Here is a 15,652-nt window from a genome sequence, read left to right as displayed (position 1 = left end):
GTTGGGACTAAATACGCAGATACGTTAAAACTATTTGGAGAATGCGGGCATCGATCCCGCTACTTCTCGCATGCGAAGCGAGCGCTCTACCATTTGAGCTAATTCCCCTCGAATTGTGTCTGCGATTCTCATAGGCTACATCGCAGCTTGATATGAGCAATTCAGATTGTGTTTTTTTTGTGGGGGGGGGGGGGGGGGGGGGCAAGGCAATGTAGTCTGCCATTTGCAAATTCAAAACATTTTTTTAATTAAATAGCATATATTTCGACGAGAGGCATGTTTTCATTTTTTTCAAAAAGTAGTCTCAGCTCGTTGATTCAGTCGCTTTAAAATCCACCTCTGTGTCCCGATGCAGCAGCGCTGTGTGCTGTGGCTCGAGCTTGTTTGGCGAGGCAGGCAATGCAAAAATGCCAAAACTTGCTTTTGTATCACATGACACTCTTAAGGTATGCTTTAACGACTTGGCTGTCTCAAGTTAGTTTGTATTGTTAATGGAACACCTCGTTGTTGCCCAGTCATTGTATCATATGAAGTAGAGCTTGCCAGCTGGGGGTGACGGACTGCAAATAAAAGATAAGACTATATTTGAAAGGATCATTTCCAGAGGGAAACATGTTTTGAAGGGATTGGTCTCGGTATCCACCAGGAGGAGTGGGAGTGTTTTCTTCTCAGCACCGAGCTGACAATAAGTTCAGTTGTTTAAATCATTAAGCAAATTTCAAATGGATCACTGCTAATGTTAAAACAATTTAAGAACACTTTAAACAGTAATGTGATTTTCACTACGCAGGACTAGACTGAGCTTAAATAAAGACATTACATCTGAAAATAACTTGTGCTTACCCCCACTTACAAGGAAAGTGTCAAACTTTGTATTCGTCCTCATAACGTGTTAGAAAATGTAAACAGCAGTTGGAGAATGCCGAAGTCGATCATCCTAGCATGTTAAACGAGGGCATTCCTCCTGTAAGCTACGTCTAGTAATAGATCGTTTATACTGTTCTCAATGGTCCGCATCCCAGCCTGAGAACCTTTAGATTTTTAGATCTTCAGTTTAACGCTCTCCCAACTAAGCTATTTCGGCGTGACAAGATTGATGTCTCGAGATAGCATTCTTTTTGGCAATCCAGTAAACCTGTAATGAAAAACGTTCAACAGCTCGGCAACACCATAATAGAATCCGAAGCCTTTACAAATGCTTTTCGAAACTGTTACGTTTTCTCCCAAATGCGGTTCTCAACAAATGTTTTTTTTTTTTTTGTATTCCTTCCAGAGTAAGTCCAAAAGGCAAACACTGGAACTGGCTGCCTGAAAGTGCCGCGCTTGAACTGCCTCAAGAAACGCTTAGCTCTAAAACGTGTACATAGAAAGTCTATTAACATCTTTAACACAATCATCTGTATTCCTATAGCGGTTAATCCACAGGGTGATCAATAAAGTGACTGCTGGCTTTGTTTAAATATTAACAAGATGTTTTCAGGATTCACGCGTATTCTGAACAAGCACAATAGAATATGGTAGTGAAAGGACAAGCAAATAACAGGTTTATTGGCTCTGGTCTTGTATCATCACCCTGACTACTGTCCGTAAGAAAGTGGCATTAATAAAAACGTCATTATGCAAAGTTCCCAATGCGCAAATACGCAGCATATTTAAACTTCTTCACAATCTTAAACCTTCCCAAATGAATTTAAAATACTTACTGAAAGGTTACGCACATTTTCACTATCTCATGCAAGGAAGTGTTAATATGACTTTATTACCCAACTGTGTCAATGAAGACTGGTCAACAGTAATTTCGGATTCACTTTAGTTTATTGTGCTGTATCAAATGAAACATAAAAATGAATCACAATACAATAAATATCTGTTTGATCGCTATACAATCAATATGTTGTATAGGCTAAATTGTATAAATAAATGTCCGGAAACAGTCAAATTCAAACACGTTAAAAAATGAAATAGTGCGGAATAAAAACAAAGGCGGCTTTGACCTCGACGTGATTTGAACACGCAACCTTCTGATCTGGAGTCAGACGCGCTGCCGTTGCGCCACGAAGTCCAGCTGTAACGGCAGCTTGTTATGCAATGCTAGAGTGTACAGCAAGCATGCCAAACACATGGTAATGCCGACGCTGATACTAGGAAAACACGGGGTATCACCAGGGTCATGGGAAACAGCCGACTCAATACTTGTTCGTAGCCAGCAGGGCTATGAAGTTGTCGGAAGTGTGTTTGATTCTCAGCTTTAAAAGTAAAGAAAACAAAATAAAGCAATACGATTTGCTTTTAGAAATTTCATTATTTGAAACGTGGGCATAAACACAGTTGTATTGGCTGGGAATCATATGCCTGTGTTTATTTATTTATTTTCTGCACGTATTAATTAGTATTGTGTGAATATTTTATTTAGATCGTGTGTGCACATTTTATTTAGATCGTTTTTTTTTTTTTTTAAATTTTCATAATTTTCTGTTTGCTTTGCACTGTGTTTTTGCTGTGTTGATTATTATTTGTCTGTTTTGTTTGGTGCACGGGTGAAACGGAGTTCGTAATTAAAGTATTTTTTGTTTTGTTTATCACAAGCACTGTGCACACGAACCTCAGGTCCCGCCCCAAACAATTGCAGGTACCTGTACACACCTGGAATTAGAAGGGCTTTGAGGTATAAAAAGGGTGAGGAACTAAGAGACTGGGAGCATGGAACTAGGAGATACCGGAAAAGAGAGAGAAGCTGAGGAAGTAAACCAAAATAAAGACGACGAGATTAGACAGCGAGTGGTTGGGTTTTTTTTTGTGCACGGACAGTGTCAGTTTCGTTTTGTTATTTTTTTCCGTAGACTCACTCTGGGAGGACTGCGGAATTTGGCGAATGAAGACATTTGAAAAGAGGTACTGACAAGAACCTTTGCTTTCGTGGTTTATGTCAGGATATCAGGATCTCTCCTGAGGACTTCAGCTGAAGCGCAGCACCCTATGGAGAGGGCTGCCCAAACAGGCGTCTGGACAGGAGCCCTAAGAGGAGGTCTGGACCAGAGAGTGGATGACGTATGGTTAAGTGAACAAATACACATTAAAATGCATCTAATGCTCAAAAATAAAACAATAATTCAAATAAACAAACTGTGCAAAAAAAGGAAAACCAATCCAATTAAAATTCAAAAATCATAAGTGATAACACTGAATAAAATAATAATCAACACATTCGTCACCCGTGACATTACCACCACTGCGATCTTGAAAATGTTTGTATGCCACAGAATTTAAGATCTGAAACGGAATGTTTGCCATCTACAAAATGTCTAGCTAGTGGTGGATGAATATATTTTCTCCTAATTGAACTTTTATGCTCGCTCATTAATGCGCGATTGTAACTGTCTAGAAGTTTTACCATCATATTGCAAATGGCTAGGACAAGAAATCACATTAATGACATGAGCTGAAGCACAATCACTTGTAAGATACTGTACTCTTTTTTTTTCGTTGTATGGCTTGTGCATTTTCTTAGTTTTAAATGTATTATCACAGGCGGTACACTTACGATTTGGAAAAAATCCAGTAGATTTGTCCAGTACACCTAGATCTCTCGAACTTCTAAACGAGTCAGCCCTTAATAAAGACCGTCCGTGTTCATTTCGGCGTTTATGACATTGTCTATACACAACAGCTCTTATGTAATCCTATTGGTATCGAATCGATCGCAATTAATGTGTTCCATGTTTCCAGTCAGTTTGATAGTTTTAATACTGTATTACATTCTGAATATGAATAGTGCTGAATTATTAATTGTTGATAATACTTAGAATACCAGATACATATTTAGCATTAAAAAGCAATACATGTGATTTATTTAAACAGTCGTTCATTATTTTGTGTATCAGCGGCCACACAAAGCTGAGCGCAGTGCGGTATACTGTAATGATGCTCCAGTCAGTCTGTCCGGACTGCACCTGAACCATCTTAAAAACACGAAGCCCCTAATAAGCTAATTTGTAAAAGTTAGTAAAGAGTTGCGCTAATATAACGAAGCTAAATTTGAACTCCTAGCTGGTACAACGAGAGAGGACGAGAGGGCGGGGCAGAGAAGGAGGGGGAGACGCTGCTAGGCAACCGGCTCGTGAACATTCCGCTCAGCTGAGGAGAGACCGTTAGGATTTAAAAATGCGAACGTTCCGAGCGGCGTTAGGCGCTTCGTTAAATTAACACACCGTTTCTGGCATTTGAATATAACCATATTTTAAATACTCAAATAGGACTGTATTAAAAAATATATATATTTTTCAAAGTAATATGTTATTTGGAATATTAAAACAATCAAATTAAATAACACATATTTGGACACCAAAAAATTGTTCTTCCTCATAACGTGTTAGAAAATGTAAACAGCAGTTGGAGAATGCCGAAGTCGATCATCCTAGCATGTTAAACGAGGGCATTTCTCCTGTAAGCTGCGTCTAGTAATAGATCGTTTATACTGTTCTCAATGGTCCACATCCCAGCCTGAGACCACGATCCAGTGGTCGACGGAGATGTTTTTCAAAGTAATATGTTATTTGGAATTTTAAAACAATCAAGTTAAATAACATGTTTGGACACAAAATATTTTTCAGTGACGTTAGCAAGTAGTCTTTTTACAACAAAAATGCAATCTGTGTTAGGAACACTATTTTAGTCCGATTTAAAATGGAAATTAAAATGGTATTGAGTGCTGAAATTTATTATTTTTAAAAATAAGTAAAAGTCAGCTGTCAGAAGTGGGATTTGAACCCACGCTTCCATTCAGAGACCAGAACACACAATTCTTTAGAAAGACAGAGTCCTTGAGTCTGGCGCCTTAGACCACTCGGCCATTGTGACAAGCTGCGTTTGTTAATGTAGAAAACCTTATTATTTATGTGACCGGGTGGTTAAAAGCAAGTGTTTTTTTATATCGGCCAAATGCAGGACTATCCCTTTAAGGCACCGAGTTAAAAGAGAGGGCATCAGAACAGTTTCGGCAGAGCGCGAATATCTCTGGATGGAGAAAGAGCTGTATGTTGAAGCAGCGGTTGCGCACAGTTTCTTGGAAACCTGAAAAGAGAAATAGCGGGTGTGTATACTTTCACGTAATAAAAGTAAGACTTCGCTGTTATTGATTTAGTTAAATGTGTGTATAGAACATGTTAAATTTGACTGTTTGACAAGAGATGATGTAACACGTGGGGAGATGGCAGGCCCTGAATGATAATGTGTATCTGTTTCTTACAGAGGCCGCTACCACCCTCTTGCTCTGTATAAGATTGTTCACCTATCTTTAAAACAAAACCCTATTTCTATCTTTACCTGCTCTATTCATTTGTACCCTTCCCTTGTGTTACCTCTCTCTCCAATTCTTCTTTCTTACTAATTTTGGTGAATAAACCGAGACCCTGAAAAGAACCCCAGACCCCTGTGTGAGCGTGTTCAAAGAAAGAGAACAAAACACGAGGACCCTGGTAGAGGGGGGGTTTACATTTGGTACCAGGAGTGGGGTCTCGGTGTTAGAGGGTGGATTGGACGGTGAAGAGCAGACGTCGTGAAGGAGACCGTGAGGCTGTGATAGACTGGAGTGTCGGACGAAAGGACCGGGCTGCCGAGGGTCTGAGGTGATCGGAGTTGGCGAGCGGCGCGGGAAATTCAGCGGAGGCCGAAGAGGACAGCGAGGTGGCAGTAGGACCGGGACTACAGAAGAAAAAAGGGACTGTGTATTTCTAAAGTAAAGACTGAAATAATTGTGTCGTGATTACTTAGCTAAGGATTGTAGTATTCTAGGTGTAGCTGAAAATAATTGAAAAGGAAAAAAAAAAAAAAAAAAAAACTGTGAGTGTGATAGACATCGTGTTAAGATGGCAAGTGTAGAAGAACAGTTAGAGGAATTGAGGGGTAGGCACAATGAAGCAATGGAGGCAATAAAGGCTTTAGACAGGGGGGTGCAATCGGCCCCGCCGCGTCCATATTTGTATATCCCAAGGGAAAGGAAAATTCGCCCTTTCACAGGGCGGAGGGGCGATGATAGACCGGTTGATGAGTTTGTCGCTGAAGTTGAACGTTTAGTACGGGCCAGGTCGATGTCGGAAGACGAGCAGGTGGATTTTATCATGTCCCTGTTAGAGGGGTCCGCACTAGAGGAAATCAAAATGCGTACGGTAACTGCGTCATTGGGACCGGGGAAGATGTTAGGCGTTCTAGTGGAGGTATTTGGTGAAAAGAGATCCGTGCCTCAATCATGGAGAATTTTTTATGGACGGAAGCAAAAAGACAGTGAGACCATACGTGAGTATTCACATGTGCTTTCACAGTTGTTTGGTAGTGTGCAGAGACGCTTGGCAAAAGAGCGTTGTGAACAAAATGTTTTACGTGACCAGTTTGTAGAGGGGATCAGAGATACGTCCCTGAGAAAAGCTTTAAAAAGAATTGTGAGGGAGAAACCTCAAATTACCTTCTTAGAAGTACGTGAGGAAGCAACATTGTGGGCTGAGGAGGAGGATAAACCTTTTGTTTCTAAAACGGTTGCGACCAGTGTAGTGGATGTCAGTACTGACTCTCAGGTGTCTGGGGTGACAGTGAGAGAGAGAGAGGCAGGGACAGTAACACTTCAGGACGTGGTGAAAGCAATGGAGAGCCAGGGCAAAGCACTAGAGAAGCTGACCGAGGCTGTAACGAGCTTAGCATTAGGTAGCAGTCGTAAGGGGGTGCAGTCAACTGCAAAAGAGCGTCCCAAATATACAGATGACGGGAAACCGATTTGTTTTCGTTGTAGGGAGGAGGGCCACATTGCTAAAGATTGCCCGCAGCGGCCAGCAAAACGAAATATATCAGCTTTGATTGAAAGTGCTATGATAGCGGGAGATGCAGTGTCTAGCACAGTAGAGAGTAGAGATACGTCAGGGGTATTATTTGGCTCCACTAACAGAACGGGAGCGATGAAGGAGCAGGTCATACAACGAGCAGTAGGGACATGCCCTATAGTTAACATTAAGATTGGTCAGGTATTGGTGCCGTGTCTGTTAGACACTGGGAGTCAGGTTAGTACAGTATCAGAGACGTTCTTCAGGGAACATTTTCTGTCGGATGGAACTGATTTGTTACAGACTGCAGGGTGGCTTCGCCTGACAGCAGCAAATGGGTTAGAAATCCCTTATTTGGGCTACTTAGAATTAGATGTTGAGGCCATGGGAAATGTTTTACCAAATTGTGGGTTTCTTGTTGTTAAAGATGTAGCCGCAATTTCACAGGATTTTGGCCAATGTAGATCAGATCGTGGTGTGTAATCAGAACAGTGCAGTTGGTGATAAGGGTACCGAATCGATGATTGAGCAGGTAAAGATAGGAGGGACGCCGGAACAAAAACAACGTCTAGAGCAGTTGTTGAGGAAATATGTTGATGTTTTTGCAGTTAGTGATGAGGATTTGGGATACTGTGATACTGTGAAGCATGAGATTACGTTAATCGATGACGTCCCAGTCGCTCAGCCATACAGGCGGATCCACCCCCTGCAATATCAGGAAGTAAAAAATCACATCAAACAGCTATTAGAGAAGGGCATAATACGGAACAGTTCCAGCGCATACGCGTCGCCCATTGTACTGGTTAGGAAGACAGATGGGAAAATGAGGCTGTGTGTTGATTATAGGAAGTTAAATGCTAAAACCAAGCGAGATGCGTTCCCACTTCCAAGAATAGATGAATCTTTTGATGCTCTGCATGGGGCACAGTTCTTTTCAACCCTGGATTTGGCTAGCGGATATCATCAAGTAGCGATGCATGATAAGGATCAGGAGAAAACAGCGTTTGTGTCTCCGTTTGGTTTGTTTGAATATACCCGAATGCCATTTGGTCTGTGCAACGCTCCCGCTACGTTCCAGCGGTTAATGCAAGCTACTATGAGTGATTTGATCTTTGAAATACTGCTAGTTTATTTAGACGATGTATTGGTTTATTCTACATCATTTGAGGAGCACCTGCACCGATTGTATATTGTATTGGCTAGACTAAAGGAGACAGGATTGAAACTGAAACCAGAGAAATGCCATTGTCTGCAGACTGAGGTGAGATATTTGGGTCATTTAGTTTCAGCGGCAGGAGTCTCTACTGACCCTGAAAAAGTGTCGGCAGTGGGAAGTTGGGAAACGCCGAACTCTGTGAAAGGGTTAAGGTCGTTTCTAGGGTTTGCTAGTTATTATAGGAGGTTTATTCATAACTTTGCAAAGATTGCAGGACCATTGCATGACTTGGTGCACGTTTGCAATAGTCGGGGTGCTGTTAAGCTTGAGCCCAAGGTGTTTGGACAGCTGTGGACAGCAGACTGTAAACGAGCCTTCATGGAATTGAAGCAGTGTTTGACAAAAGCCCCAGTGTTAGGTTTTGCTGACTACAATAGGCCTTTTGTAGTGGAGACTGATGCCAGTCACCAAGGATTAGGTGCAATACTCTCGCAGGAACAGGAAGGTGGGCGCCGGGTAGTAGCTTATGCTAGTAGGAGGTTAAGACCCACAGAGCGAAATGACCGTAATTACAGTAGCATGAAGTTAGAGTTGCTAGCTCTTAAATGGGCAGTGTCAGAGAAATTTAGGAGTTACTTGATAGGGTCTAAGTTTGTTGTGTTAACGGACAACAACCCGTTATGCCATCTGAAAACCGCTAAGCTGGGGGCTATAGAGCAGCGGTGGGTAGCTCAATTAGCTCTGTTTGACTTCACTGTAAAGTACAGACCCGGTAAGAGTAATAGAGCTGCAGACGCACTGTCCCGTTATCCTGTGGGGGGAGAAACCCAGGAGAGAGACCCAGATGAAGGTGACGTTAGCTTGTTTCAGGTAGAATACAGAGGAAGCGCTGTTGAACCAGAATTGTGTGTAGGCCTGTGCTCTATTTTAGATGTAAAGCAGATGCAATTGGTGACAAATGAGGATGTAAACTGCCAGCAGATGGCGCCAGGGGCACAGACGCCAGCCTTACCAGGCTACTCAAAGGTTGATTTAAAGCGGTTTCAGACCTCCGATTCAGCGTTGAGGGAGTTTTCAAAGTACTGGGATATGAACAGAAAACCGGACAGTAGGGAACGGAAAAGATTAAGCCGCACTGCTCAGTTGCTACTGAAGCAGTGGGATAAAATTCAACAGAAAGATGGGCTGCTGTATCGCGTAGTGCAGGATACTAGGTCTGGTGAGAGACGTCAGTTGCTGTTGCCCGAGTCTCTGAGAGACACAGTTTTGAGGAGTCTGCATGATCAAATGGGACACCAGGGAATAGAGAGGACATGGAGTTTGTTGCAAAACAGGTGTTTCTGGGTAGGAATGTGGGGGGATGTAGAGAAGTGGGTGAAGCAGTGTCACCGCTGTACGCTTTCTAAGTTACCTCACCCACGTGTACAGGCACCGATGACCAACTTCCTAGCCTCCCGTCCACTAGAAGTACTCGCCATTGATTTTACTATGATAGAACCAGCTAGTGATGGTAGAGAGCATGTTCTAGTTATGACAGATGTGTTTACAAAGTTTACTCAGGCTGTTCCCACAAGGGATCAGAAAGCAGTGACCACCGCTAAAGCATTAGTGAGAGAGTGGTTTCAGAGATATGGAGTACCTGAAAGGATTCACTCAGATCAGGGTAGAAATTTTGAGAGTGAAGTCATTTCAGAGCTATGCAGACTGTACGGAGTTAAAAAGACGCGCTCGACACCCCATCATCCAGAGGGTAATGCGCAATGTGAGAGATTTAATCGAACCTTGCACGATCTCCTTAGGTCTCTGCCTCCTGAGAAGAAGAAAAAGTGGCCAGAACACTTACCTGAGCTGTTGTATGCGTATAATGTGACTCTGCATGCATCAACAGGGTACTCACCGTATGTACTGTTGTTTGGAAGAAATCCGAGGTTGCCGGTAGATGCCATTTTGGGTGAAACTGAGGAACAGGAGGCTAGTACAGTGACTGATTGGTTGTGCGTGCATCAGGAAAGGTTAAGGGATGCGCACCGAAAAGCAGGGGAGTATCTCCGTCTGAAAGCTGAGAATAGAGTGCGTGGTCACAATGAAAAAGTGATGCCCACATCCCTTCAACTAGGTCAATACGTGTATGTGAGGAGTAGACCGCTAGGGCGCAACAAGATACAGGATGCCTGGGGTCCTGATGTGTATAAGATCACAGAGATACAGGGTACTACGTGTACTATAGTGTCAGTGGGGGAAGGAAAGGTTAGGAGAGTCCATCAGTCTGAGTTAAGGGCGTGTAATGATTTTGCAGGAAATAACGGAAAGGCAGAATCAGTGCTACCACCTCAACCAAAGGTGGGGATGGAGTCTGATTCATCAGAGAATGAGGGTGCAGTAATAGGTCAACCTCCTGTAGTGACACCGGTAGAGACCACGAGCGCGGCCAGGCAGAAATGTGTTGAGTCAGCTACAGGGGTCGCACCCAAACCCGCTCCTAGGAGATCCTCAAGGACTAGGGCGGGCATGCATAGAAATCCATTTAGACAGCCACAAACAGCACTAGGTGGTCTGGAGGTTACTAACCGTGAGTTCATTGCGCAAGTACTTTGTGAAGTGGAACAGGTGCTTGTAGAGAAGCTCTCAGGTCCCAGGGCTAGGATAGTCATAGAGGACTCTGACTAATAGCAGGAGAGAGTGTGACCGGGTGGTTAAAAGCAAGTGTTTTTTTTATATCGGCCAAATGCAGGACTATCCCTTTAAGGCACCGAGTTAAAAGAGAGGGCATCAGAACAGTTTCGGCAGAGCGCGAATATCTCTGGATGGAGAAAGAGCTGTATGTTGAAGCAGCGGTTGCGCACAGTTTCTTGGAAACCTGAAAAGAGAAATAGCGGGTGTGTATACTTTCACGTAATAAAAGTAAGATTTCGCTATTATTGATTTAGTTAAATGTGTGTATAGAACATGTTAAATTTGACTGTTTGACAAGAGATGATGTAACATGTGGGGAGATGGCAGGCCCTGAATGATAATGTGTATCTGTTTCTTACAGAGGCCGCCACCACCCTCTTCCTCTGTATAAGATTGTTCACCTATCTTTAAAACAAAACCCTATTTCTATCTTTACCTGCTCTATTCATTTGTACCCTTCCCTTGTGTTACCTCTCTCTCCAATTCTTCTTTCTTACTAATTTTGGTGAATAAACCGAGACCCTGAAAAGAACCCCAGACCCCTGTGTGAGCGTGTTCAAAGAAAGAGAACAAAACACGAGGACCCTGGTAGAGGGGGGGTTTACATTTATTTCAGCACACACTAGGGGGTCGTATCAAGGCCCGATTGGGTTTATTACGCACATACCAACTGATGCTCCATGAATGATGTTAAGACAATTCTAAAAAAAGAAACGGATTGAAGTCAACCCAAAAAAGTAAAATGATTTATTTCAATATCGTTATAGCTATAAACGATGCATGCTTTTTACAATAGCAATTGCTATTTGACAATGACCAATAATTAATTTTGTTGCAATACTGTATACAATGTGAACAGAATCAGACTTTGCTCCGTTGTCTCGAAGAAACATCTTCAATTTGTATTTACAAAGGACGCCCAACGTGGGGCTCGAACCCACGACCCTGAGATTAAGAGTCTCATGCTCTACCGACTGAGCTAGCCGGGCTGACTTTTCGAGGTGTCTTTCACTGTAACCAACTGAGCTATTAATTTGTCACCTTATTTGAGAAAAAAGTGAATGACAGAACCAAAGATTCCAAATATAATCCACTGAACTGTAGTTTTCTTATCATAATGAAAACAGATTACACATGACCACAGTTCTGTATCAAAATTAAGTCGTAAGTATATGGTTTCCATTGTAGCTATTTACACACACTGCTCTGTTGTCTCCCAGGGTGTTATCTAACAAAACGACATATGCTGTGCTTTCATAATCTATTACATAGACTTTCCTGCCCCGTGTTGCTTTCTTCTTAGATGTGATCTCAGGTTCTGATGAGTTCTGCTCCCTCGATCACGTTCTGCAGCATCTCGCCTTGCTCATCACTCCCGTATGCTTAGGCTGCTTAACAGGTTGGTCTCTGTGGCGCAATCGGTTAGCGCGTTCGGCTGTTAACCGAAAGGTTGGTGGTTCAAACCCACCCAGGGACGATGTTTTTTGCATTTCTTAATCACATTAGAAAATGCCACTCTGATACGCAGTTATTTCATCCAATTACGCTGAAGAATGAATGTGCTCTGTTTTTTTAGTTCAAAATAATACAAAACCAATATCGTCTTGTTGTTTGCCGAAACCCGGGATCGAACCAGGGACCTTTAGATATTCAGTCTAACGCTCTCCCAACTGAGCTATTTCGGTGTGACAAGACTGATGTTTCGAGATAGCATTCTTTTTGGCAATCCAGTAAACCTGTAATGAAAAACGTTCAACAGCTCGGCAACACCATAATAGAATCCGAAGCCTTTACAAATGCTTTTCGAAACTGTTAAGTTTTGTCCCAAATTCGGTTCTCAACAAATGTTTTTTTTTTTTTTTTTTTTTTTTTTTTGTATTCCTTCCAGAGTAAGTCCAAAAGGCAAACACTGGAACTGGTTGCCTGAAAGTGCCGCGCTTGAACTGCCTCAAGAAACGCTTAGCTCTAAAACGTGTACATAGAAAGTCTATTAACATCTTTAACACAATCATCTGTATTCCAATAGCGGTTAATCCACAGGGTGATCAATAAAGTGACTGCTGGCTTTGTTTAAATATTAACGAGATGTTTTCAGGATTCACGCATATTCTAAACAAGCACAATAGAATATGGTAGTGAAAGGACAAGCAAATAGCAGGTTTATTGGCTCTGGTCTTGTATCATCACCCTGACTACTGTCCGTAAGAAAGTGGCATTAATAAAAACGTCATTATGCAAAGTTCCCAATGCGCAAATACGCAGCATATTTAAACTTCTTCACAATCTTAAACCTTCCCAAATGAATTTAAAATACTTACTGAAAGGTTACACACATTTTCACTATCTCATGCAAGGAAGTGTTAATATGACTTTATTACCCAACTGTGTCAATGAAGACTGGTCAACAGTAATTTCGGATTCACTTTAGTTTATTGTGCTGTATCAAATGAAACATACAAATGAATCGCAATACAATAAATATCTGTTTGATCGCTATATGTTGTATAGGCTAAATTGTATAAATAAATGTCCGGAAACAGTCAAATTCAAACACGTTAAAAAATGAAATAGTGCGGAATATAAACAAAGGCGGCTTTGACCTCGACGTGATTTGAACACGCAACCTTCTGATCTGGAGTCAGACGCGCTACCGTTGCGCCACGGAGTCCAGCTGTAATGGCAGCTTGTTATGCAATGCTAGAGTGTACAGCAAGCATGCCAAACACATGGTAATGCCGACGCTGATACTAAGAAAACACGGGGTATCACCAGGGTCATGGGAAACAGCCGACTCAATACTTGTTCGTAGCCAGCAGGGCTATGAAGTTGTCGGAAGTGTGTTTGATTCTCACCTTTAAAAGTAAAGAAAACATAAAACAATACGATTTGCTTTTAGAAATTTCATTATTTGAAACGTGGGCATAAACACAGTTGTATTGGCTGGGAATCATATGCCTGTGTTTATTTATTTATTTTCTGCACGTATTAATTAGTATTGTGTGAATATTTTATTTAGATCGTGTGTGAACATTTTATTTAGATCGTTTTTTTTCTTTTCATAATTTTCATAATTTTCTGTTTGCTTTGCACTGTTTTTGCTGTGCTGTGTGCTATTATTTGTCTGTTTTGTTTGGTGCACGGGTGAAACGGAGTTCGTAATTAAAGTATTTTTTTTGTTTTGTTTATCACAAGCACTGTGCACACGGACCTCAGGTCCCGCCCCAAACAATTGCAGGTACCTGTACACACCTGGAATTAGAAGGGCTTTGAGGTATAAAAAGGGTGAGGAACTAAGAGACTGGGAGCATGGAACTAGGAGATCCCGGAATAGGAAAGAGAGAGAAACTGAGTGAAGTAAACGAAAATAAAGAGGACGAGATTAGACAGCGAGTGGTTGGGGTTATTTTGTGCACGGACAGTGTCAGTTTCGTTTTGTTATTTTTTCTCGTAGACTCACTCTGGGAGGACTGCGGAATTTGGTGATTGAAGACATTTGAAAAGTGGTACTGACAAGAACCTTTGCGTTCGTGGTTTATGTCAGGATATCAGGATCTCTCCTGAGGACTTCAGCTGAAGCGCAGCACCCTATGGAGAGGGCTGCCCAAACAGGCATCTGGACAGGAGCCCTAACAGGAGGTCTGGACCAGAGAGTGGATGACGTATGGTTAAGTGAACAAATACACATTAAAATGCATCTAATGCTCAAAAATAAAACAATAATTCAAATAAACAAACTGTGCAAAAAAAGGAAAACCAATCCAATTAAAATTCAAAAATCATAAGTGATAACACTGAATAAAATAATAATCAACACATTCGTCACCCGTGACATTACCACCACTGCGATCTTGAAAATGTTTGTATGCCACAGAATTTAAGATCTGAAACGGAATGTTTGGCATCTACAAAATGTCTAGCTAGTGGTGGATGAATATATTTTCTCCTAATTGAACTTTTATGCTCGCTCATTAATGCGCGATTGTAACTGTCTAGAAGTTTTACCATCATATTGCAAATGGCTAGGACAAGAAATCACATTAATGACATGAGCTGAAGCACAATCACTTGTAAGATACTGTACACTTTTTTTTTCGTTGTATGGCTTGTACATTTTCTTAGTTTTAAATGTATTATCACAGGCGGTACACTTACGATTTGGAAAAAATCCAGTAGATTTGTCCAGTACACCTAGATCTCTCGAACATCTAAACGAGTCAGCCCTTAATAAAGGCCGTCCCTGTTCATTTCGGCGTTTATGACATTGTCTATACACAACAGCTCTTATGTAATCCTATTGGTATCGAATCGATCGCAATTAATGTGTTCCATGTTTCCAGTCAGTTTGATAGTTTTAATACTGTATTACATTCTGAATATGAATAGAGCTGAATTATTAATTGTTGATAATACTTAGAATACCAGATACATATTTAGCATTAAAAAGCAATACATGTGATTTATTTAAACAGTCGTTCATTATTTTGTGTATCAGCGGCCACACAAAGCTGAGCACAGTGCGCTATACTGTAATGATGCTACAGTCATTCTGTCCGGACTGCACCTGAACCATCTTAAAAACACGAAGCCCCTAATAAGCTAATTTGTAAAAGTTAGTAAAGAGTTGCGCTAATATAACGTAGCTAAATTTGAACTCCTAGCTGGTACAACGAGAGAAGGCGAGAGGGCGGGGCAGAGGAGGAGGGGGAGACGCTGCTAGGCAACCGGCTCGTGAACATTCCGCTCAGCTGAGGAGAGACCGTTAGGATTTAAAAATGCGAACGTTCCGAGCGGCGTTAGGCGCTTCGTTAAATTAACAAACCGTTTATGGCATTTCAATATAACCATATTTTAAATACTCAAATAGGACTGTATTAAAAAATATATATGTTTTTCAAAGTAATATGTTATTTGGAATATTAAAACAATCAAATTAAATAACACATATTTGGACACCAAAAAATTGTTCTTCCTCATAACGTGTTAGAAAATGTAAACAGCAGTTGGAGAATGCCGAAGT

At 41.5% G+C, this 15,652-nt stretch overlaps 5 non-coding genes across 5 annotated transcripts; 1 reads left to right on the top strand and 4 right to left on the bottom strand.

Annotated features, from left to right (window-relative positions):
• Nucleotides 1-1,990: 1,990 nt before the first annotated feature.
• trnaw-cca (transfer RNA tryptophan (anticodon CCA)) lies at nt 1,991-2,062 on the bottom strand. The gene has a single exon. It is a non-coding gene; the product is annotated as a tRNA-Trp (tRNA).
• A 2,684-nt stretch (nt 2,063-4,746) lies between these two features.
• On the bottom strand, nt 4,747-4,857 carry trnal-caa (transfer RNA leucine (anticodon CAA)). The gene is made up of 2 exons: nt 4,820-4,857; nt 4,747-4,792 (listed from the first exon to the last, which is right to left on the bottom strand). It is a non-coding gene; the product is annotated as a tRNA-Leu (tRNA).
• A 6,694-nt stretch (nt 4,858-11,551) lies between these two features.
• Nucleotides 11,552-11,624, bottom strand: trnak-cuu (transfer RNA lysine (anticodon CUU)). Its single transcript has one exon. It is a non-coding gene; the product is annotated as a tRNA-Lys (tRNA).
• Nucleotides 11,625-12,038: 414 nt separating this feature from the next.
• Nucleotides 12,039-12,112, top strand: trnan-guu (transfer RNA asparagine (anticodon GUU)). Its single transcript has one exon. It is a non-coding gene; the product is annotated as a tRNA-Asn (tRNA).
• Nucleotides 12,113-13,231: 1,119 nt separating this feature from the next.
• Nucleotides 13,232-13,303, bottom strand: trnaw-cca (transfer RNA tryptophan (anticodon CCA)). The gene has a single exon. It is a non-coding gene; the product is annotated as a tRNA-Trp (tRNA).
• Between the last annotated feature and the right edge of the window lie 2,349 nt (nt 13,304-15,652).

This window comes from Acipenser ruthenus, chromosome 35 (genome assembly GCF_902713425.1).
Source record: "Acipenser ruthenus chromosome 35, fAciRut3.2 maternal haplotype, whole genome shotgun sequence".
Lineage (NCBI taxonomy): Eukaryota > Metazoa > Chordata > Actinopteri > Acipenseriformes > Acipenseridae > Acipenser > Acipenser ruthenus.
The sequence above is the reverse complement of the archived record's forward strand: the minus strand, read 5'-3'. Positions and strand labels throughout refer to the sequence as shown.